Source organism: Oncorhynchus masou, chromosome 5, assembly GCF_036934945.1.
Source record: "Oncorhynchus masou masou isolate Uvic2021 chromosome 5, UVic_Omas_1.1, whole genome shotgun sequence".
NCBI lineage: Eukaryota > Metazoa > Chordata > Actinopteri > Salmoniformes > Salmonidae > Oncorhynchus > Oncorhynchus masou.
The window spans coordinates 84,129,599-84,156,829 of NC_088216.1; the positions used below are offsets into that span (position 1 = coordinate 84,129,599).

Genomic DNA, 27,231 nt, shown 5'->3' on the forward strand with positions numbered 1-27,231 from the left:
GCACACTACCCTACTATACTGTACCCTACCTTACTATACTGTACCCTACCCTACTATACTGTACACTACCCTACTATACTGTACACTACGCTACTCTACTCTACCCTACTCTACTGTACACTACCCTACTGTACCCTACCCTACTGTACTGTACCCTACTATACTGTACCATACCCTACTATACTGTACACTACCCTACTATACTGTACCCTACCCTACTATACTGTACCCTACCCTACTGCACACTACCCTACTATACTGTACCCTACCTTACTATACTGTACCCTACCTTACTATACTGTACCCTACCCTACTATACTGTACACTACTCTACACTACCCTACTGTACACTACCCTACTATACTGTACACTACCCTACTGCACACTACCCTACTGTACTGTACCCTACTCTACCCTACTATACTGTACCCTACTCTACCCTACCCTACTATACTGTACACTACTCTACACTACCCTACTGTACACTACCCTACTATACTGTACCCTACCCTACTGTACACTACCCTACTATACTGTACCATACTCTACCATACCCTACTGTACACTACTAAACCCTACTGTACACTACCCTACTATACTGTACCCTACCCTACTCTACCCTACCCTACTGTACACTACCCTACTGTACTGTACCCTACCCTACTGTACCCTACTATACTGTACCCTACTCTACCATACCCTACTGTACACTACCCTACCCTACTCTACTGTACACTACCCCTACTCTACTCCTACCCTACTCAACCCTACCCTACCGTACACTACTATACTGTACATTACCCTACTCTACTGTACCCTACTGTACTCTACCCTACTGTACTCTACCCTACTCTACTGTACACTACCCTACCCTACTATACTGTACCCTACTCTACCCTACTGTACACTACCCTACCATACTGTACCTACTGTACACTACCCTACTCTACTGTACACTACCCTACCCTACACGACACTACCCTACTATACTGTACCCTACTCTACCCTACTGTACACTACCCTACTCTACTGTACACTACACTACACTACACTACCCTACTATACTGTACACTACCCTACTCTACTGTACACTACCCTACTCTACTGTACACTACCCTACTATACTGTACCCTACTCTACCCTACTGTACCCTACCCTACTCTACTGTACACTACCCTACACTACACTACCCTACTATACTGTACCCTACTGTACACTACCCTACTCTACTGTACACTACCCTACTGTACACTACCCTACTATACTGTACCCTACACTACACTACCCTACTATACTGTACACTACCCTACTGTACACTACCCTACTATACTGTACCCTACCCTACTGCACACTACCCTACTGTACTGTACCCTACCCTACTGTACCCTACTATACTGTACCCTACTCTACCATACCCTACTGTACACTACCCTACCCTACTGTACACTACCCTACTGTACACTACCCTACTCTACCCTACCCTACTGTACACTACCCTACTATACTGTACCCTACTCTACTGTACCCTACTGTACTCTACCCTACTGTACTGTACACTACCCTACCCTACACTACCCTACTATACTGTACCCTACTGTACACTACCCTACTATACTGTACCCTACTCTACCCTACTGTACCCTACTGTACACTACCCTACTCTACTGTACACTACCCTACACTACCCTACTATACTGTACCCTACTCTACCCTACCCTACTATACTGTACCCTACCCTACTGTACACTACCCTACTCTACCCTACCCTTCTGTACACTACCCTACTGTACACTACCCTACTATACTGTACATTACCCTACTCTACTGTACCCTACTGTACTCTACCCTACTGTACTCTACCCTACTCTACTGTACACTACCTACCCTACTGTACACTACCCTACCCTACTGTACACTACCCTACTCTACTGTACTCTACCCTACTCTACTGTACCCTACCCTACTATACTGTACACTACCCTACTATACTCTACTCTACCCTACTCTACTCTACCCTACTCTACTGTATACTACCCTACTGTACCCTACCCTACTGTACCCTACCCTACTATACTGTACACTACCCTACTATACTGTACACTACCCTACTATACTGTACCCTACCCTGCTATACTGTACCCTACTATACTGTACCCTACTATACTGTACCCTACCCTACTGTACTGTACACTACGCTACTCTACTCTACTCCTACTCTACTGTACACTACCCTACTGTACCCTACCCTACTGTACTGTACCCTACTATACTGTACCATACCCTACTATACTGTACACTACCCTACTATACTGTACCCTACCCTACTATACTGTACCCTACCCTACTGCACACTACCCTACTATACTGTACCCTACCTTACTATACTGTACCCTACCCTACTATACTGTACACTACTCTACACTACCCTACTGTACACTACCCTACTATACTGTACACTACCCTACTGCACACTACCCTACTGTACTGTACCCTACTCTACCCTACTATACTGTACCCTACTCTACCCTACCCTACTGTACACTACCCTACTATACTGTACCATACTCTACCATACCCTACTGTACACTACTAAACCCTACTGTACACTACCCTACTATACTGTACCCTACTCTACTGTACACTACCCTACCCTACTCTACCCTACCCTACTGTACACTACCCTACTGTACTGTACCCTACCCTACTGTACCCTACTCTACCATACCCTACTGTACACTACCCTACCCTACTCTACTGTACACTACCCTACTCTACCCTACCCTACTCAACCCTACCCTACCGTACACTACTATACTGTACATTACCCTACTCTACTGTACCCTACTGTACTCTACCCTACTGTACTCTACCCTACTCTACTGTACACTACCCTACCCTACTATACTGTACCCTACTCTACCCTACTGTACACTACCCTACCATACTGTACCTACTGTACACTACCCTACTCTACTGTACACTACCCTACCCTACACGACACTACCCTACTATACTGTACCCTACTCTACCCTACTGTACACTACCCTACTCTACTGTACACTACCCTACTCTACTGTACACTACCCTACTATACTGTACCCTACTCTACCCTACTGTACCCTACCCTACTCTACTGTACACTACCCTACACTACACTACCCTACTATACTGTACCCTACTGTACACTACCCTACTCTACTGTACACTACCCTACTATACTGTACACTACCCTACTGTACACTACCCTACTATACTGTACCCTACCCTACTGCACACTACCCTACTGTACTGTACCCTACCCTACTGTACCCTACTATACTGTACCCTACTCTACCATACCCTACTGTACACTACCCTACCCTACTGTACACTACCCTACTGTACACTACCCTACTCTACCCTACCCTACTGTACACTACCCTACTATACTGTACCCTACTCTACTGTACCCTACTGTACTCTACCCTACTGTACTGTACACTACCCTACCCTACACTACCCTACTATACTGTACCCTACTCTACCCTACTGTACACTACCCTACTATACTGTACCCTACTCTACCCTACTGTACACTACCCTACTCTACTGTACACTACCCTACACTACCCTACTATACTGTACCCTACCCTACTGTACACTACCCTACTCTACCCTACCCTTCTGTACACTACCCTACTGTACACTACCCTACTATACTGTACATTACCCTACTCTACTGTACCCTACTGTACTCTACCCTACTGTACACTACCCTACTATACTGTACATTACCCTACTCTACTGTACCCTACTGTACTCTACCCTACTGTACTCTACCCTACTATACTGTACATTACCCTACTCTACTATACACTACCCTACTATACTGTGCACTACCATACTATACTGTACACTACCCTACTGTACACTACCCTACTGTACACTACCCTACTCTACTGTACTCTGCTGTACACTACCCAACTCTACCCTACCCTACTATACACTACCCTACTATACTGTGCACTACCCTACCATACTATACTGTACACTACCCTACTGTACACTACCCTACTGTGCACTACCCTACTGTGCACTACCCTACTGTACACTACCCTACTGTACACTACCCTACCATACTATACTGTACACTACCCTACTGTACACTACCCTACCCTACTGTACACTACCCTACCCTACTCTACCCTACTGTACCCTACTATACTGTACACTACCCTACTCTACCATACCCTACTGTACCCTACCCTACTATACTGTACACTACTCTACTATACTGCACACTACTCTACCCTACTATACTGTACACTACTATACTGTACACTACTCTACCCTACTTTACTGTACACTACCCTACTATACTGTACACTACCCTACTATACTATACTGTACACTACTCTACTATACTGTACACTACTCTACCCTACTTTACTGTACACTACCCTACTATACTGTACACTACCCTACTATACTGTACACTACCCTACTATACTGTACACTATCCTATAATACTGTATCTCTCCTCTCTGTCTCTCCCAGGTACGGTCGTCTGCGTGGTTGGAATGTACTGTATGTGTGTGGGACTGATGAGTACGGTACAGCTACAGAGAACAAGGCCCGTGAGGAAGGTCTGACAGCGCAGCAGATCTGTGACAAGTACCACGCTGTCCACGCCTCCATCTACCAGTGGTTCCAGGTGGACTTCGACTTCTTTGGCCGCACCACCACAAGGAAACAGACTGAGTGAGTTGCGGTGGTAGAATTTCATGTTAAAAGGTCTGCTTATTCTTTGGATTATATAGGAGGATTCAGCACCTGATCTAAAACATTAGGAACACCTGCTCTTTCCATGACATCGACTGACCAGGTGAATCCAGGTGAAAGCTATGATCCCTTAGTGATGTCACTTGTTAAATCCACTTCAATCCATGTAGATGAAGGAGAGGAGACAGGTTAAAGAAGGACTTTTAACCCTTTTGTGACAGTTGAGACATGGATTGTGTCTGTGTGTCATTCAGAGGGTGAAAGGGCAAGATAAAACATTGAAGTGTCTAAACGGGGTGTGGTAGTGGGGTGTGGGCACACTGGTTTGGGTCAAGAACCGTTGGCTGTTCTGAGGGCAAGGTGGGGTATGGAGTTGTTCTTGCCATTATGGACTTGGTATTTGACCAAATAGGACCATCTTCCACCCCTACCTTGTCACAACACAACTGATTGTCTCAAAACACATTAAGAAAGAAATATATTTTATCAAGGTACACCTGTTAATTGAAATGCATTCCAGGTGACTCAACCATGAAGCCAAGGCATTCCGACTCTGTCAATCACCATATTCTTATCGGCAGACTCGGTAGCCTCGGTTTTTCTGATGACTGCCTTACCTGGTTCACCAACTACTTTGCAGACAGAGTTCAGTGTGTCAAATCGGAGGGCATGCTGTCTGGTCCTCTGGCAGTCTATGGGGGTGCCACAGGGTTCAATTCTCGGGCCGACTCTTTTTCTCTGTATATATCAATGATGTTGCTCTTGCTGCGGCTTTCCCTGATCCCTCTACGAGACGACACCATTCTATATACTTCCGGCCCAGTCCTGGACACTGTGCTATCTAACCCCAAACGAGCTTCAATGCCATACAACACTCCTTCCGTGGCCTCCAACAGCTCATGAAAACGCTAGTAAACCAAATGCATGCTTTTCAATGATTGCTGCCTGCACCTGCACGCCTGACTAGTATCACCACCCTGGATGGTTCCGGCCTTTGAATATGTGGACATCTATAAGTACCTAGGTGTCTGGCTAGACTGTAAACTCTCCTTCCAGACTCATATCAAACATCTCCAATTGGAAATCAAATCTCAAAGCTGGCTTTCTATTCGCAACAAAGCCTCCTTCACTCCGCCGCCAAACTTACCCCTAGTAAAACTGACTATCCTGGAGTCCTCTGACTTCGGCTGATGTCTCTACAAAATAGCTTCCAACACTCGACTCAGGAAACTGGATGCAGGTTTATCCAGTCTCCATCTGTTTTGTCACTAAAGCACCTTATACCACCCACCACTGCGACCTGTATGCTCTAGTCGGCTGGCCTCGCTACATATTCGTAAGCCAGACCCACTGGTTCCAGGTCATCTACAAGTCCATGCTAGTAAAGCTCCGCCTTATCTCAGTTCACTGGTCACGATGGCAACACCCACCCATACAAAAAATAAAAAAGCTGGTTGAGAGAATGCCAAGAGTGTTCAACGCTGTCATCAAGGCAAGGGTGGCTACTGAAGAATCTAAAATATATTTTGATTTATTTAACACTTTTGGGGTTACTGCTATACCATATGTGTTATTTCATAGTTATGTCTTAGCTATTATTCTACAATGTAGAAAATAGTAAAAAAAAAAAAAGAGAGAAACCTTGAATGAGTCGGTGTGTTCAAACCTTTTGACTGGTACTGTACATTAGCAATACACTGGGAGTGTGGTAGCTAGACATGTTAAAGAGTTCTGCAACACGGCTTCCACTTCCTCTTCCACTTCCTCTTCCACTTCCACTTCCGCTGTTCAAACAGGGATTGATCACGTCAAAACTATTGTGTGGAGAATTAGTGTGGATTCATTTTCTTCAGGGGGTTTGTACGGATGATTGAAAAAATTGAAAAGTGTTTCGAATTGTATTTGTGAATAAGTATCCTCTCTCTATCTCTCTGTCTCTGTCTCTCTCTCTCTCTGTCTCTCTCTGTCTCTCTCTCTCTCTCTCTCTGTCTCTCTCTGTCTCTCTCTCTGTCTGTCTCTGTCTGTCTCTGTCTGTCTGTCTGTCTCTGTCTGTCTCTGTCTGTCTCTCTCTGTCTCTGTCTCTCTGTCTCTGTCTCTCTCTCTCTCGCTCTCTCTCTCTCTCTCTCTGTCTCTGTCTCTCTCTCTCGCCTCTCTCTCTCTCGCCTCTCTCTCTCTCTCTGTCTCTCTCTCTCAGGATAGCCCAGAACATCTTCTGGCGTCTCCTCAGGAGCCCAGAACAGGCGTTCCTACTTGAAGACATTGTGGAGCAGCTGCGCTGCGAGGCTTGCCAGCGTTTTCTAGCCGACCGCTTGTCGAGGGAACATGTCCCTTCTGCTCTTACCCAGAGGCCCGAGGGGACCAGTGTGACAAGTGTGGCAAGCTTATCAACGCTAGAGCTACGGGTGAGGTGCTGGAGAGACCTTTATAGGGGGCACGTTCCACAGCGAAGGCTAAGGCAGCACAACAGCCAATGGTTACGTGCCTCTTCATCGACTGACAAATTGCTTCAACATATGATTTGCTATCTGATTCTTAAAATACCTATCCAGGCGTTGTAAGATCTGTCAGGAGTCAGTAATGGCCTAACTTCTGGAACACAGCCATTTTCTATCAATCAATCAATTAATCAATTAATGGAGTTTACCTGATCCAGCCAGATCTGGGTTGAATATTTTCAAATACTTTTTGCTGCTACTTGGTTTATTTTTCCTGGTACAATGGAAGAGTAAAGAGTCGTCCCAAACGTCTAAACCATTGAGACAACAGTCAAGGAGACTAAAGCTAAAAGAAGGCTGAAATTGACACATCATTTCTGAGGATGACCAGATTTAGTGTAGCCTACTAATATTTAAATTTAAATCACAATGGAAAGTGCTACTCATTCTATTTGTCCCCAAGCGGACCCAAAATGTCAATAACCCGTATTGTTTAATTAGCATCACTCTGATTGGCTTTTCATAGCTGATCATTCAGGAGTTGAGACAGCAGGTGAGGTAGAGAGAGCGAGTTGAAAACAACAGGTCTGGGACAGGTAGCACGTCAGTGAACAGGTCAGGGTTCCATAGCCGCAGGCAGAAGAGTTGAAACTGGAGCAGCAGCACGACCAGGTGGACTGGGGACAGCAAGGAGTCATCATGCCATGTAGTCCTGAGGCATGGTCTAGGGCTGAGGGTCCTCAGGGGGGGAGGGAGAATGAGAGAATTAGAGAGAGCATACTTAAAGACAGGAGAAATACTTCACATATAACAGACTGACCCTAGACACATAAACTACTGACACATAAACTACTGGCTGAGACAGGAGGGTCAGAGACACTGGGTGGCTGAGACAGGAGGGGTCGGAGGATCACAGCCCGTAGGGGGCCCCATCCTGGAGACGACACTGGGTACAGCCCACGAAAATCTCTCCGGCACCAGCAGCAGGGGCCAAACCGTAGGCGGGAAGATCACGTCAGTGAGCCCCACTCCATTTTCACTCTTAGGGACAGCATGGAAGAGCACCAAAGCACAGCCCTCACATCCCACTAGGAGGGATGTCTCCAGAGCCTTTCCGTTCTTCCACTCCTGGGCCCAGACTACACTCAACCATGGGACCTACTGAAAGTGAGTCTTCAGTAAAGACTTAAAAGGTTGAGATCGGTTTATGCGTCTCTCACATGGATAGCAGACTGTTCCATAAAATGGAGCTCTATAGAGATCTCTGGTTACATTCAATTAGTTAATTTAAGTTTCATCACACTTCCGAGGACGTCAGTAACCTGGGGTGCCGTGTAATGCCCCCAGGAAGCCAGCAATTCGCCGGCACCAAGGTCACCCTCTCTCCTCCACTACAAGGCCTTAGTGATTTGTTCTTCCTCCACCTACAAGGCCTTAGTGATTTGTTCTCTCCTCCACTACAAGGCCTTAGTGTTGTGTTCTCTCCTCCACTACAAGGCCTTAGTGATTTTGTTCTCTCCTCCACTACAAGGCCTTAGTGATTTGTTCTCTCCTCCACTACAAGGCCTTAGTGATGTGTTCTCTCCTCCACTACAAGGCCTTAGTGATATATTTCTCTCCTCCCACTTCAAGGCCTTAGTGATGTGTTCTCTCTCCTTCACTACAAGGCCCTTAGTGATGTGTTCTCTCTCCCTCCACTACAAGGCCTAGTGATGTGTTCTCTCCTCCACTACAAGGCCTTAGTGATGTGTCCTTTCTCTCTACAGGAGCCTACTTGTAAGGTGTGTAGTCAGACTCCTGTAGTCCAATCCTCCAAACACCTGTTCCTGGACCTGCCCAAGGTACACACAGTCACGTCTTTCAAATTTCCATCATGTTAGTTTGTCTCTAAGTCCACATAATGCTAAGACTTTATAGGTGTTTAAACCAGGTGCTTGTTTATCTCTTTTTTCTTCTTCTTTTCTTCTTTCTCTCTCTTCTTCTTCTCTCTCTCTCTTCTCTCTCTTCTCTCTCTTCTTCTCTCTTCTCTCTCTCTCTTCTCTCTCTCCTTCTCTTCTCCTCCTTCTCTCTCTCTCTTCTTCTCTCTTCTCTCTTTCTCTCCTCTCTCTTTCTCTCTCTCTCTCTTCTTCTCTCTTCTTCTCTCTTTCCTTCTCTTTCTCTCTCGCTTCTCTCTCTCTTTCTCTCTCTCTCTCTCTCTTTCTCTCTCTCTCTCTCTCTCTCTCTCTCTCTCTCTCTCTCTCTCTTCTCTCTCCTTCTTTCTCTTCTCTCTCTCTTTCTCCTTCTCTTTCTCTCTCTCTTTCCTTTTCTCTCTCTCTTTCTCTCTCTCTCCTCTCTCTCTCTCTCTATTTCTCCTTCTCTCTCTCCTTCCTTCCTCTTCTCTCCTCTCTCTCTCTTCTCTCCCTCTCTCTTCTCTCTTTCTCTCTTCTTCTCTCTCTTTCTCTTCTCTTCTCCTCTCTCTCTCCTCTCTTCTTCTCTCTTCTTCTCTCTTCTTCTTTCTCTTCTAACTCCCGTATACCACTCTATGGTCAGTTGGAGGCTGAGTTGGAGCAGTGGTTGGAGAGGTCTACTGGGTCAGGGGACTGGACGGCTAACGCCAAACAGATCACCAGATCCTGGGTGAGGGACGGACTCAAGCCTTGCATCGCAGAGACCTGAAGTGGGAACCCTGTACCTCACCGTTTTCTCTGACAAAGGTACCAGACAAACTCAACCTTCAGTAGTTTCTCTAGCTCTCGTTCTTTTTCTCTAGTTCTCGTTCTTTCTCTAGCTCTCGTTCTCTTTCTCTAGCTCTCGTTCTCTTTCTCTAGCTCTCGTTCTCTCTCTTTCTCTAGCTCGTTCTCTCTTTCTCTGGCTCGTTCTCTTTCTCTAGCTCTCGTTCTCTCTTGTTGTCTCTCTCTTTCTAGCTCTCTCTTTTTTCTGTCTCTCTCTTTCCCGTTGTCTCTCTTTCTTTAGCTCTCTCTCTTTCCCGTTGTCTCTCTCTTTCTTAGCTCTCTCTCTTTCCCGTTGTCTCTCTCTCTCTCTCATTCTCTTGGGAACCACACACTCTGTTTTCTCTCTTTCTCCTAGCTCTCTTTTTTTCGTTGTCTTTCTCTCTTTCCCATGTCTCTCTTTCTTTAGCTCTCTCTTCCCGTTGTCTCTCTCTCTCTCATTCTCTTGAACACACACACTCTGTTTCTCTCCCCCCATTCAGGAAGTAATGATCTTCCTCTTCTTTAGATGTCAGGTGTTCTACGTGTGGTTGGACGCTCCCTATTGGTTACCTGTCCATCACAGCCAATTACACTGACCAATGGGAGAAGTGGTGGAAGAACCCACAGCAGGTACAGTGTGTCTACCAATCAGGTCATACTCTGTGATGTTAGCAGCCTTCTGGTCTCTTTAAACCCAACTCCACCCAGCTACAGCCTTCTGGTTTCTTTAAACCCAACTCCACCCAGCTCTACAACCTTCTGATCTCTTTAAACCCAACTCCACCCAGCTACAGACTTCAGTTCTACAGCCTTCTGGTCTCTTTAAACCCAACTCCACCCAGCTCTACAGCCTTCAATGGTCTCTTTAAACCCAACTCCACCCAGCTACAGCCTTCTGGTCTCTTTAAACCCAACTCCACCAGCTCTACAGCCTTCTGGTCTCTTTAAGCCCAACTCCCCCAGCTCTACAGCCTTCTGGTCTCTTTAAACCCAACTCCACCCAGCTCTACAGCCTTCTGGGTCTCTTTAAACCCAACTCCACCCAGCTACAGACTTCAGTTCTACAGCCTTCTGGTCTCTTTAAACCCAACTCCACCCAGCCACAGCCTTCTGGTCTCTTTAAACCCAACTCCACCCTGCTACAGACTTCAGTTATACAGCCTTCTGGTCTCCCCAGTGGATCAAAACTTAATCATATCAAATTCAACTAATCAACTGCGGTTCACTCAGTCCAGGTGTGTTAATGCTGAAAACAATCCTTCATACATTGCAGCCATCAAGGACTGAATTTCTGATATATTCCAGACATGTTTTGATCTGTAATTCCTGTATTCTACCACCAGGTGGAGCTGTATAACATGTAATTCCTATATTCTACCACCAGGTGGAGCTGTGTAACGTCCCATGTAATTCCTATATTCTACCACCAGGTGGAGCTGTATAACTTCATGGCCAAGGACAATGTTCCGTTCCCACAGTGTGGTGTTCCCTGCTTTCTCTACTGGGAGCACAGGACAACTATACACTGGTCAACCACCTAGTGGCCACAGGTAACACACACACACACACACACACACACACACACACACACACACACACACACACAGACACACAGACATGCATACCCACACACTGTATATAGTCTCACATTGACTCTGTACCGGTATCCCCTGTATATAGCCTCCACATTGACTCTGTCCCGGTACCCCCTGTATATAGCCTCCACATTGACTCTGTACAGTGCCCCTGTATATAGCCTCCACATTGACTCTGTGCCGGTACCACCTGTATATAGCCTCCACATTGACTCTGTGCCCGGTACCCCCTTTATATAGCCTCCACATTGACTCTGTACGGTACCCCCTGTATATAGCCTCCACATTGACTCTGTACCGGTACCCCCTGTATATAGCCTCCACATTGTCTCTGTACCTGTACCCCCTGTATAGCCTCCACATTGACTCTGCCAGTACCCCGTGTATATAGCCTCCATTGACTCTGTACGGTACCCCTGTATATAGCCTCCCAATGACTCTGTTTCCCATACCCCCTGTATATAGCTACATTGACTCTGTGCAGTACACCCTGTATATAGCCTCCACGATGACTCTGTACCGTAATACCCTGTATATAGCCTCCACATTGACTCTGTACGGTACCCCCTGTATATAGTCTCCACATTGACTCTGTGCCAGTACCCCCTGTATGTAGCCTCCGCATTGACTCTGTGCCGGAACCCCCTGTATCTCAGCCTCATTGACTCTCTGTGCGGTACCTGTATATAGCCTCGCATTGACTCTGTACCGGTACCCCCTGTATATAGCCTCCACATTGACTCTGTACCTGTACCCCCTGTATATAGCCTCCACATTGACTCTGTACCTGTACCCCCTGTATATAGCCTCCGCATTGACTCTGTACCTGTACCCCTGTATATGTACCCCCCCCTGTATATTGTCTCACTATTGTTATTTTACTGCTGCTCTGTAACTACTTGTTACTTTATATTTCTTATTCATATTTTTTTAAACTATATTGTTGGTTAAGGGGCTTGTAAGTAAGCATTTCTGTAAGGTCTACATGTTTTATTCAGGGCATGTGACTAATATATTTTGATTTGATTTGACATGCACACACACACACACACACACACACACACACACACACAAAAGGTCTTTAGTGTTGGTGAAACTTAAGAAATCCTATTAATATTACAGACAATACAATTTAATATTTTAGATATTTCATTTTTAGTTTTCCCCGTTGTTGACTGTTCATGTTAAGCCGTTGTTACCCAGTTGAATCCACTTGCAGTTGTCAGTCGTTGTGGATAAGATGAAATGAACCACTGTGTCTGGGTTTCCTCTCAGAGTACCTGAACTACGAGGACACCAAGTTCTCTAAGAGTCCGAGTGTTGGTGTGTTTGGTGACATGGCCAGGACACGGGTATCCCCTCTGACGTGTGGCCGATTCTACCTGCTGTACCTCCGTCCCGGGAGTCCAGGACTCGGCCTTCTCCTGGGTCGACATGGCCACCAAGAACAACTCTGAGCTGCTCAATAACCTGGGCAACTTCATCAACAGGTACTGTAGCAGGAGAGGTAGAGGCTGGGGCTCAACAGGTCCTGTAGCAGGAGAGGTAGAGGCTGGGTCTGTAGCAGGAGAGGTAGAGGCTGGGGCTCAACAGGTCCTGTAGCAGGAGAGGGTAGAGGCTGGGGCTCAACAGGTCTGGGCAGGAGAAGGTAGAGGCTGGACCTCAACAGGTTCTGTAGCAGGAGAGGTAGAGGCTGGTACTGTAACAGGAGAGGTAGAGGCTGGGTCTGTAGCGGCAGAGGCTGGGTCTGTAGCGGGGAGGCTGGGTCTGTAGCGGAGAGGCTGGGTCTGGCGGGAGGCTGGGTCTGTAGCGGGAGAGGCTGGGTCTGTAGCGGGAGGCTGGGTCCGTAGCGGGAGAGGCTGGGTCCGTAGCGGGAGGCTGGGTCTGTAGCGGGAGGCTGGGTCTGTAGCGGGAGAGGCTGGGTCTGTAGCGGGAGGCTGGGTCTGTAGCGGGAGGCTGGGTCCCGTGAGAGGCTGGGTCCGTAGCGGGAGAGGCTGGGTCCGTAGCGGAGAGGCTGGGTCCGTGGCGGGAGAGGCTGGGTCCGTAGCGGGAGAGGCTGGGTCCGTAGCGGGAGAGGCTGGGTCCGTAGCGGGAGAGGCTGGGTCCGTAGCGGGAGAGGCTGGGTCCGTAGCGGGAGAGGCTGGGTCCGTAGCGGGAGAGGCTGGGTCCGTGCGGGAGGCTGGGTCCGTAGCGGGGAGGCTGGGTCCGTAGCGGTAAAGCTGGGTCCGTAGCGGTAGAGAGGCTGGGTCGTAGCGGTAGAGGCTGGGTCCGTAGCGGTAGAGAGGCTGGGTCCGTAGCGGGGAGAGGCTGGGTCCGTAGCGGTAGAGGCTGGGTCCGTAGCGGTGGCTGGGTCCGTGGCGGTAGAGGCTGGGTCCGTGGCGGAGAAGGCTGGGTCCGTAGCGGGAGAGGCTGGGTCCGTGACGGGAGAGGCTGGGTCCGTGGCGGGGCTGGGTCCGTAGCGGGAGGCTGGGTCCGTAGCGGGAGGCTGGGTCCGTAGCGGGAGAGGCTGGGTCCGTAGCGGGAGAGGCTGGGTCCGTAGCGGGAGGCTGGGTCCGTAGCGGGGGAGGCTGGGTCCGTGGCGGGAGAGGTAGAGGCTGGGTCTGTAGCGGGAGAGGCTGGGTCCGTAGCGGGAGAGGTAGAGGCTGGGTCCCGTGGCGGGAGAGGTACAAGGCTGGGTCTGTAGCGGGGGAGAGGTAGAGGCTGGGTCTGTAAGCGGGAGGTAGAGGCTGGGGCTGTAGCGGGGGAGGTAGAGGCTGGGTCTGGGTCAGGAAAGAGCAGAGTACCAACAGCTGAATCTCTAAACCTAGAAATGTTTCATTTATTATTTAGGTAGTTGTGTTTTATTTTAAAACGTTAAATAAATGATAGCGAATTGGAATTAATCATTTAAGCCCATCTATGTGCTGAAGTCAACACATTGGGAAATGTAAGGAATTGTGATGAACTCTCTCTCCCACTTTCCTCTCTCTTGCTACCACTCCCCCATCTATCGATCTCTCCCTCCCTCACCTCTTCCCCCCCTCCCTCACCCCTCCCCCCTCCCTCCTCTTCCCCCTCCCTCACCTCCCCCTCCCTCACCTCTCCCTCCCTCCCTCCTCTCCCTCTCTCAGGGCTGGTATGTTTGTCAGTAAGTTCTTTGAGGGCTGTGTCCCTGCCATGGTTCTTCAGCAGGAGGACAAGAGACTGTTGGCTCAGGTGGGATGGGAGCTGAAGCAGTACATTAACCTCATGGACAGAGTCAAGTAAGAACCAGTTGTCAAAAATGCTGCTCGTCACACGCACACGCACACACACACACACACACACACACACACACTTGTACTGACACAGTTTTAGGAGTGTGAAAAGAATGGAGAGTTGAAAGTTTAAGTTTATATTTTGTGGTCTGGAGAGTTCATGTTGAAATTTATATTTTGTGTTGTGGTCTGGAGAGTTGATGTTGAAGCAGCACCACCATAATATACAACACACTTTGAAATAAGGTCTTATTTGACTTTGATGCTAATTCTAGGAGCAGATGGTTCTGTTCTGTTCACCCTATCAGGATCTGTTCTGTTCTGTTCACCCTATCAGGATCTGTTCTGTTCTGTTCACCCTATCAGGATCTGTTCTGTTCACCCTATCAGGATCTGTTCTGTTCACCCTATCAGGATCTGTTCTGTTCACCCTATCAGGATCTGTTCTGTTCATCCTATCAGGTTCTGTTCTGTTCATCCTATCAGGATCTGTTCTGTTCATCCTATCAGGATCTGTTCTGTTCACCCTATCAGGATCTGTTCTGTTCACCCTATCAGGATCTGTTCTGTTCACCCTATCAGGATCTGTTCTGTTCTGTTCACCCTATCAGGATCTGTTCTGTTCACCCTATCAGGATCTGTTCTGTTCACCCTATCAGGATCTGTTCTGTTCACCCTATCAGGATCTGTTCTGTTCTGTTCATCCTATCAGGTTCTGTTCTGTTCACCCTATCAGGTTCTGTTCTGTTCACCCTATCAGGATCTGTTCTGTTCACCCTATCAGGATCTGTTCTGTTCACCCTATCAGGATCTGTTCTGTTCTGTTCATCCTATCAGGTTCTGTTCTGTTCATCCTATCAGGATCTGTTCTGTTCACCCTATCAGGATCTGTTCTGTTCTGTTCATCCTATCAGGATCTGTTCTGTTCACCCTATCAGGATCTGTTCTGTTCACCCTATCAGGATCTGTTCTGTTCTGTTCATCCTATCAGGTTCTGTTCTGTTCACCCTATCAGGATCTGTTCTGTTCACCCTATCAGGATCTGTTCTGTTCTGTTCACCCTATCAGGATCTGTTCTGTTCACCCTATCAGGTTCTGTTCTGTTCTCCCTATCAGGATCTGTTCTGTTCACCCTATCAGGATCTGTTCTGTTCTGTTCACCCTATCAGGATCTGTTCTGTTCTGTTCATCCTATCAGGTTCTGTTCTGTTCATCCTATCAGGATCTGTTCTGTTCACCCTATCAGGATCTGTTCTGTTCTGTTCATCCTATCAGGATCTGTTCTGTTCACCCTATCAGGATCTGTTCTGTTCACCCTATCAGGATCTGTTCTGTTCTCCCTATCAGGATCTGTTCTGTTCTGTTCACCCTATCAGGATCTGTTCTGTTCACCCTATCAGGATCTGTTCTGTTCTGTTCACCCTATCAGGATCTGTTCTGTTCTGTTCACCCTATCAGGATCTGTTCTGTTCACCCTATCAGGATCTGTTCTGTTCACCCTATCAGGATCTGTTCTGTTCATCCTATCAGGATCTGTTCTGTTCACCCTATCAGGTTCTGTTCTGTTTACCCCTATCAGGTTCTGTTCTGTTTACCCTATCAGGTTCTGTTCTGTTTACCCTATCAGAATCTGTTCTGTTCACCCTATCAGGTTCTGTTCTGTTCACCCTATCAGGTTCTGTTCTGTTCACCCTATCAGGTTCTGTTCTGTTCACCCTATCAGGATCTGTTCTGTTCACCCTATCAGGATCTGTTCTGTTCTGTTCACCCTATCAGGATCTGTTCTGTTCACCCTATCAGGATCTGTTCTGTTCACCCTATCAGGATCTGTTCTGTTCATCCTATCAGGATCTGTTCTGTTCACCCTATCAGGTTCTGTTCTGTTTACCCCTATCAGAATCTGTTCTGTTTACCCTATCAGGATCTGTTCTGTTCACCCTATCAGGATCTGTTCTGTTCTGTTCATCCTATCAGGTTCTGTTCTGTTCTGTTCACCCTATCAGGATCTGTTCTGTTCTGTTCTCCCTATCAGGATCCGTGATGCCCTGAAGTGTATCCTCAACATCTCTCGCCACGGTAACCAGTACATCAGGTCAACGAACCCTGGAAGAAAATTAAAGGGACGAAACAGACAGGTTTGTCTATTTCTCTCTGTCTTCTCTCTCAACAGGTCACACATCTTGATGCTGTGATGGCACGCTGTGGAATTTCACCTAATAGATATGGGAGTTTACCAAAATTGGATTTGTTTCCAAATAATTTTGGGGTCTGTGTAAACTGAGAGAAATATGTCTCTCTAATATGGTTAAACATTTGTCAGGAGGTTAGGAAGTGCAGCTCAGTTTGTGGGCAGTGTGCACATAGCCTGTCTTCTCTTGAGAGCCATGTCTGCTTACGGTGGCCTTTCTCAATAGCAAGACTATGCTCACTGAGTCTACATAGTCAAAGCTTTCCTTAAGTTTGGGTCAGTCAGTGGTTAGGTATTCTGCCACTGTGTACTCTCTGTTTAGGACCAAAGAGCATTCTAGTTTGCTCTGTTTTTTGTTCATTCTTTCCAATGTGTCAAGTAATTATCTTTCTGTTTTCTCATGATTTGGTTGGGTCTAATTGTGCTGCTGTCCTGGGGCTCTGTAGGGTGTGTTTGTGTTTTTGAACAGAGCCCCAGGACCAACTTGCTTAGGGGACTCTTCTCCAAGTTCATCTCTCTGTAGGCGATGTCTTTGTTATGGAAGGTTTGGGAATCGCTTCCTTTTAGGTAGTTATAGAATTTAACGTCTCTTTTCTGGATTTTGATAATTAGTGGGTATCGGCCTGATTCTGCTCTGCATGCATTATTTGGTGTTCTACGTTGTACACAGAGGATATTTTTCCAGAATTATGCATGCAGAGTCTCAATTTGGTTTTCGTCTCATTTTGTGAATTCTTGGTTGGTGAGCGGACCCCAGACCTCACAACCATAAAGGGCAATAGGTTCTATAATTGATTCAAGTATTTTTTTTAGCCAGATCCTAATTGGTATGTTGAATTCTCTCTCTTTTGCTTTCACTCTCTGTCCCTCTCTCTCTCTCTCTCTCTCTCAGTAATGCTCTTCCCCCCCGCCCCCCCCCTCTCTCTCTCTCTCTCAGTAATGCCCCTCCCCTCTCTTCCAGGCAGCGATCGGGTACAGTGACAGGTGTGTCTGTGAATGTGGCGTGCCTGCTGTCTCTCTCTCTCTCTCTCTCTCTCTCTCTCTCTCAGTAATGCCCCCCTCTCTTCCAGGCAGCGATCGGGTACAGTGACAGGTGTGTCTGTGAATGGCGTGCCTGCTGTCTCTCTCTCTCTCTCTCAGTAATGCCCCCTCTCTTCCAGGCAGCGATCGGGTACAGTGACAGGTGTGTCTGTGAATGTGGCGTGCCTGCTGTCTCTCTCTCTCTCTCTCTCTCTCTCTCTCTCTCTCTCTCTCTCAGTAATGCCCCCCCTCTCTTCCAGGCAGCGATCGGGTACAGTGACAGGTGTGTCTGTGAATGTGGCGTGCCTGTCTCTCTCTCTCTCTCTCTCTCTCTCTCTCTCTCTCTCTCTCTCTCTCAGTAATGCCCCCCCTCTCTTCCAGGCAGCGATCGGGTACAGTGACAGGTGTGTCTGTGAATGTGGCGTGCCTGCTGTCTCTCTCTCTCTCTCTCTCTCTCTCTCTCTCTCTCTCTCTCTCTCTCTCTCTCTCTCTCTCTCTCTGTCTCTGTCTCTGTCTCTGTCTCTCCCTGTCTCTCTCTCTCTCTCTCTCTCTCTCTCTCTCTCTCTCTCTCTCTCTCTCTCTCTCTCTCTCTCTCTCAGTAATGCCCCCCTCTCTTCCAGGCAGCGATCGGGTACAGTGACAGGTGTGTCTGTGAATGTGGCATGCCTGCTGTCTCTCTCTCTCTCTCTCAGTAATGCCCCCCTCTCTTCCAGGCAGCGATCGGGTACAGTGACAGGTGTGTCTGTGAATGTGGCGTGCCTGCTGTCTCTCTCTCTCTCTCTCTCTCTCTCAGTAATGCCCCCCCCTCTCTTCCAGGCAGCGATCGGGTACAGTGACAGGTGTGTCTGTGAATGTGGCGTGCCTGCTGTCCGTCATGCTCCAGCCCTACATGCCAACGGTCAGTCAGACCATCCGCAGGCAGCTGAACGCTCCGCCCTCCGTCACCGGGACCCTGCTGCAGGGCCCAGGGACCTTCGTCTGCTCTCTGCCCGCCGGGCATCACATTGGCACGGTGAGGAAAGCTCTGTTAGATATGAACAGAGGGAAATCACTTTGTCATGTGTTCCGTTATATTTCTACGATGTTGATTAGAGACTCAGTCGCTCTTAGCAGTATAATCTTCTTGTCTTGGAGACATTTGGGATTTTAAACATGTTTTTTATTTTTATATTACAATGTCTAATTTTGTACTATAAAGTTGTCTAAATTCCAACTCCTTCATGTTCCTGTCTCGCTCTGTCCCTCTCTGTCCACCTCGCTCTCACTCTGTCCTTGTCTCTCTCTCTCTCTGTCCCTGTCTCTCTCTGTCCCTGTCCCTGTCTCTCTCTGTCCCTGTCCCTGTCTCACTCTGTCCTTGTCTCTCTCTCTCTCTGTCCCTGTCTCTCTCTGTCCCTCTCACTCCGTCTCCACGAGGTCAGCCCGTTGTTCCAGAAGCTAGAGTCCGAACAGATTGAGTCTCTGAAGAAGAGGTTTGGAGGACAGCAGGTCAGTGCAGTGGTGAAGGTTAAGAGATGACAGTGTAAATTATATACCGGTAGTGAAAGGAACATTTACTTGAACCAAAAAGAGTGTTTGTTTTTTAATACAATTCCAGGATGGTTACTTTGATATTTCAACAGGTAGGTAGATGAAATACCAAACGGACAACGGTAATATTGTTCAGTGGTATTGTCCTCAGACAGTGCTGCTTTCTTAGCTTAGTGTATTATAATAAGAATTATATTATAAGGCTCAAGACTGTTCAAGAAGGGGTGTGTTAGCGTACCTTGAATAGGTGCAGGGGAATCGAAATCCTCTCCTCCTCGATCCCTCCTCAAACCCACAGTGGCAGGGCAGCCGTTTTGTTTTTTTGTTTTAAATTCAGGAGTGGGCCTTTTATCTAAATTTTGTCCTCAATCCCTCCTTCCAGCCAGAGGAGGAAGAAGAATCCAAACCGAAGGTATCTCACCTTCCTGTGTGTTCTGTATGGAGTGATACAATTACTGAGACACGTAACATTACCGTAGACACTATATTACTGTAGACACGTAACATTACCGTAGACACTATATTACTGTAGACACACGTAACATTACCGTAGACACGTAACATTACTGTAGACACTATATTACTGTAGACACGTAACATTACTGTAGACACTATATTACTGTAGACACTATATTACTGTAGACACTATATTACTGTAGACACTATATTACTGTAGACACGTAACATTACTGTAGACACTATATTACTGTAGACACTATATTACTGTAGACACTATATTACTGTAGACACGTAACATTACTGTAGACACTATATTACTGTAGACACTATTACTGTAGACACGTAACATTACTGTAGACACTATATTACTGTAGACACTATTACTGTAGACACTATATTACTGTAGACACTATATTACTGTAGACACTATATTACTGTAGACACTATATTGCTGTAGACACTATATTACTGTAGACACGTAACATTACTGTAGACACTATATTACTGTAGACACTATATTACTGTAGACACTATATTACTGTAGACACGTAACATTACTGTAGACACTATATTACTGTAGACACGTAACATTACTGTAGACACTATATTACTGTAGACACGTAACATTACTGTAGACACGTAACATTACTGTAGACACGTAACATTACTGTAGACACTTAACATTACTGTAGACACTTAACATTACTGTAGACACTATATTACTGTAGACACGTAACATTACTGTAGACACTATATTACTGTAGACACGTAACATTACTGTAGACACGTAACATTACTGTAGACACGTAACATTACTGTAGACACTATATTACTGTAGACACGTAACATTACTGTAGACACGTAACATTACTGTAGACACTATATTACTGTAGACACTATATTACTGTAGACACGTAACATTACTGTAGACACGTAACATTACTGTAGACACGTAACATTACTGTAGACACTATATTACTGTAGACACTTAACATTACTGTAGACACGTAACATTACTGTAGACACTATATTACTGTAGACACATAACATTACTGTAGACACGTAACATTACTGTAGACACGTAACATTACTGTAGACACGTAACATTACTGTAGACACGTAACATTACTGTAGACACGTAACATTACTGTAGACACGTAACATTACCGTAGACACGTAACATTACTGTAGACACTATATTACTGTAGACACTTAACATTACTGTAGACACTATATTACTGTAGACACGTAACATTACTGTAGACACGTAACATTACTGTAGACACTTAACATTACTGTAGACACTTAACATTACTGTAGACACTATATTACTGTAGACACTTAACATTACTGTAGACACTATATTACTGTAGACACTATATTACTGTAGACACTATATTACTGTAGACACTTAACATTACTGTAGACACTATATTACTGTAGACACGTAACATTACTGTAGACACGTAACATTACTGTAGACACTTAACATTACTGTAGACACTATATTACTGTAGACACATAACATTACTGTAGACACGTAACATTACTGTAGACACTATATTACTGTAGACACGTAACATTACTGTAGACACGTAACATTACTGTAGACACGTAACATTACTGTAGACACGTAACATTACTGTAGACACGTAACATTACTGTAGACACTATATTACTGTAGACACGTAACATTACTGTAGACACTTAACATTACTGTAGACACGTAACATTACTGTAGACACTATATTACTGTAGACACATAACATTACTGTAGACACTTAACATTACTGTAGACACGTAACATTACTGTAGACACGTAACATTACCGTAGACACGTAACATTACCGTAGACACGTAACATTACTGTAGACACTATATTACTGTAGACACTTAACATTACTGTAGACACTATATTACTGTAGACACGTAACATTACTGTAGACACGTAACATTACTGTAGACACTTAACATTACTGTAGACACTTAACATTACTGTAGACACTATTACTGTAGACACTTAACATTACTGTAGACACTATATTACTGTAGACACTATATTACTGTAGACACTTAACATTACTGTAGACACTATATTACTGTAGACACGTAACATTACTGTAGACACTATATTACTGTAGACACGTAACATTACTGTAGACACTATATTACTGTAGACACGTAACATTACTGTAGACACTATATTACTGTAGACACATAACATTACTGTAGACACTTAACATTACTGTAGACACGTAACATTACTGTAGACACGTAACATTACCGTAGACACGTAACATTACTGTAGACACGTAACATTACTGTAGACACGTAACATTACCGTAGACACGTAACATTACTGTAGACACTATATTACCGTAGACACTTAACATTACTGTAGACACTATATTACTGTAGACACGTAAACATTACTGTAGACACGTAACATTACTGTAGACACGTAACATTACTGTAGACACTATATTACTGTAGACACTTAACATTACTGTAGACACGTAACATTACTGTAGACACTATATTACTGTAGACACGTAACATTACTGTAGACACTATATTACTGTAGACACATAACATTACTGTAGACACTTAACATTACTTTAGACACGTAACATTACTGTAGACACGTAACATTACCGTAGACACGCCAACATTACTGTGGACACGTAACATTACTGTAGACACGTAACATTACCGTAGACACGTAACATTACTGTAGACACTATATTACTGTAGACACTTAACATTACTGTAGACACTATATTACTGTAGACACGTAACATTACTGTAGACACGTAACATTACTGTGGACACGTAACATTACTGTAGACACGTAACATTACTGTAGACACTTAACATTACTGTAGACACTATATTACTGTAGACACTTAACATTACTGTAGACACTATATTACTGTAGACACTTAACATTACTGTAGACACGTAACATTACTGTAGACACTTAACATTACTGTAGACACTATATTACTGTAGACACTATATTACTGTAGACACGTAACATTACTGTAGACACTTAACATTACTGTAGACACTTAACATTACTGTAGACACTTAACATTACTGTAGACACTTAACATTACTGTAGACACTCTATATTACTGTAGACACTCTATATTACTGTAGACACTTAACATTACTGTAGACACTTAACATTACTGTAGACACTTAACATTACTGTAGACACTATATTACTGTAGACACTTAACATTACTGTAGACACTATATTACTGTAGACACTTAACATTACTGTAGACACTTAACATTACTGTAGACACTCTATATTACTGTAGACACTCTATATTACTGTAGACACTTAACATTACTGTAGACACTCTACATTAATGTAGACACTTAACATTACTGTAGACACTTAACATTACTGTAGACACTTAACATTACTGTAGACACTTAACATTACTGGAGACACTCTATATTACTGTAGACACTCTATATTACTGGAGACACTATATTACTGGAGACACTCTATATTACTGGAGACACTCTATATTACTGGAGACACTTAACATTACTGGAGACACTTAACATTACTGTAGACACTATATTACTGTAGACACTATATTACTGTAGACACTTAACATTACTGTAGACACTTAACATTACTGTAGACACTTAACATTACTGGAGACACTCTATATTACTGGAGACACTCTATATTACTGGAGACACTTAACATTACTGGAGACACTTTAACATTACTGTAGACACTATATTACTGTAGACACTTAACATTACTGTAGACACTTAACATTACTGGAGACACTCTATATTACTGGAGACACTATATTACTGGAGACACTCTATATTACTGGAGACACTCTATATTACTGGAGACACTCTATATTACTGGAGACACTCCATATTACTGTAGACACTGTTAACACTCCATATTACTGTAGACACTGTTAACACTCCATATTACTGTAGACACTGTTAACACTTCATTTTACTGTAGACACTGTTAACACTCTATATTACTGTAGACACTGTTAACGCTATATTACTGTAGACACTTAACACTCCATATTACTGTAGACACTGTTAACGCTCCATATTACTGTAGACACTGTTAACGCTCCATATTACTGTAGACACTGTTAACACTATATTACTGTAGACACTGTTAGAGGCTCCATATTACTGTAGACACTGTTAACGCTCCATATTACTGTAGACACTGTTAACGCTATATTACTGTAGACACTGTTAACGCTATATTACTGTAGACACTGTTAACGCTATATTACTGTAGACACTGTTAACACTATATTACTGTAGACACTGTTAACACTATATTACTGTAGACACTCCATATTACTGTAGACACTTAACACTCCATTTTACTGTAGACACTGTTAACACTATATTACTGTAGACACTGTTAACACTATATTACTGTAGACGCTCCATATTACTGTAGACACTGTTAACGCCATATTACTGTAGACACTGTTAACACTATATTACTGTAGACACTGTTAACACTATATTACTGTAGACACTGTTAACACTATATTACTGTAGACACTGTTAACACTATATTACTGTAGACACTGTTAACACTATATTAGTCTTAGACGCTCCATATTACTGTAGACACTGTAGACGCTCCATATTACTGTAGACACTGTTAACACTCCATATTACTGTAGACACTGTTAACGCTCCATATTACTGTACCTGGCAGGACAGATCCATATTACTGTAGACACTGTTAACACTATATTACTGTAGACGCTCCATATTACTGTAGACACTGTAGACGCTCCATATTACTCTAGACACTGTTAACACTATATTACTGTAGACACTGTTAACGCTCCATATTACTGTAGACACTTAACGCTCCATATTACTGTAGACACTGTTAACGCTCCATATTACTGTAGACACTGTTGACACTATATTACTGTAGACACTGTTAACGCTCCATATTACTGTAGACACTGTTAACGCTCCATATTACTGTAGACACTGTTAACGCTCCATATTACTGTAGACACTGTTAACGCTCCATATTACTGTAGACACTGTTAACACTATATTACTGTAGACACTGTTAATCCATATTACTGTAGACACTGTTAACGCTATATTACTGTAGACACTGTTAACGCTCCATATTACTGTAGACACTGTTAACACTATATTACTGTAGGCACTGTTAACACTATATTACTGTAGATGCTCCATATTACTGTAGACACTTAACACTATATTACTGTAGACACTGTTAACACTATATTACTGTAGACACTGTTAACACTATATTACTGTAGACACTGTTAACACTATATTACTGTAGACACTGTTAACACTATATTACTGTAGACTCTGTTAACTGTAGACACTTAACACTATATTACTGTAGACACTGTTAACACTATATTACTGTAGACACTGTTAACACTATATTACTGTAGACACTGTTAACACTATATTACTGTAGACACTGTTAACACTATATTACTGTAGACACTGTTAACACTATATTACTGTAGACACTGTTAACACTATATTACTGTAGACACTGTTAACACTATATTACTGTAGACACTGTTAACACTATATTACTGTAGACACTGTTAACACTATATTACTGTAGACACTGTTAACACTGTGTAGACACTGTTAACACTGTATTACTGTAGACACTGTTAACACTGTATTACTGTAGACACTGTTAACACTATATTACTGTAGACACTGTTAACACTATATTACTGTAGACACTGTTAACACTATATTACTGTAGACACTGTTAACACTATATTACTGTAGACACTGTTAACACTATATTACTGTAGACACTGTTAACACTATATTACTGTAGACACTGTTAACACTATATTACTGTAGACACTGTTAACACTGTATTACTGTAGACACTGTTAACACTGTATTACTGTAGACACTGTTAACACTGTATTACTGTAGACACTTTAGACACTCCATATTACTGTAGACACTGTAGACGCTCCATATTACTGTAGACACTGTTGACGCTCCATATTACTGTAGACACTGTTGACACTCCATATTACTGTAGACACTGTTAACGCTCCATATTACTGTAGACACTGTTAACGCCCATATTACTGTAGACACTGTTAACACTATATTACTGTAGACGCTCCATATTACTGTAGACACTGTTAACGCCTCCATTTTACTGTAGACACTTTTAACGCCTCCATATTACTGTAGACATTTAACGCTCCATATTACTGTAGACACTGTTAACACTATATTACTGTAGACACTGTTAACACTATATATTACTGTAGACACTGTTAACACTTCATATTACTGTAGACACTGTTAACGCTCCATATTACTGTAGACGCTCTTTTATTACTGTAGACACTTAACACTATATATTACTGTAGATACTGTTAACACTATATTACTGTAGACACTGTTAACACTATATTACTGTAGACACTGTTAACACTATTACTGTAGACACTGTTAACGGCCCATATAACTGTAGACACTGTTAACACTATATTACTGTAGACACTGTTAATAATATAATATAATATATCCCATTTAGCAGACGCTTTTGTCCAAAGCGACAGAAGTCGGCTGGGGCCACTATTTTACATATGGGTGGCCCCAGCGGAATCAGAACCCACGACGCTTGGCGATGCAAGCGCCATGCTCTACCGACTGAACACATATTACTGTAGACACTGTTAACGCCTCCATATTACTGTGAGACAGGACAGATATTTAACACTATATTACTGTAGACACTGTTAACACTCCATATTACTGTAGACACTGTTAACGCTCCATATTACTGTAGACACTGTTAACACTATATTACTGTAGACACTGTTAACACTATATTACTGTAGACACTGTTAACACTATATTACTGTAGACACTGTTAACACTATATTACTGTAGACACTGTTAACACTATATTACAGTTGACACTGTTAACACTGTATTACTGTAGACACTGTTAACACTGTATTACTGTAGACACTGTTAACACTGTATTACTGTAGACACTGTTAACACTATATGATATGTAGACACTGTTAACTACTATATTATCTGTAGAGGTGTTAACACTATATTACTGTAGACACTGTTAACACTATATTACTGTAGACACTGTTAACACTATATTACTGTAGACACTGTTAACACTATATTACTGTAGACACTGTTAACACTATATTACTGTAGACACTGTTAACACTATATTACTGTAGACACTGTTAACACTGTATTACTGTAGACACTGTT

General features: G+C 43.9%; 2 pseudogenes; one reads left to right on the forward strand and one right to left on the reverse strand.

The window, feature by feature from the left end:
* The window catches only part of LOC135530120 (kinesin heavy chain-like), a 184,497-nt pseudogene that overhangs the window by 107,125 nt on the left and 50,141 nt on the right, over nucleotides 1-27,231 (reverse strand).
* LOC135540403 (methionine--tRNA ligase, cytoplasmic-like) overlaps nucleotides 4,532-27,231 on the forward strand; it is a 34,372-nt pseudogene continuing 11,672 nt past the window's right edge.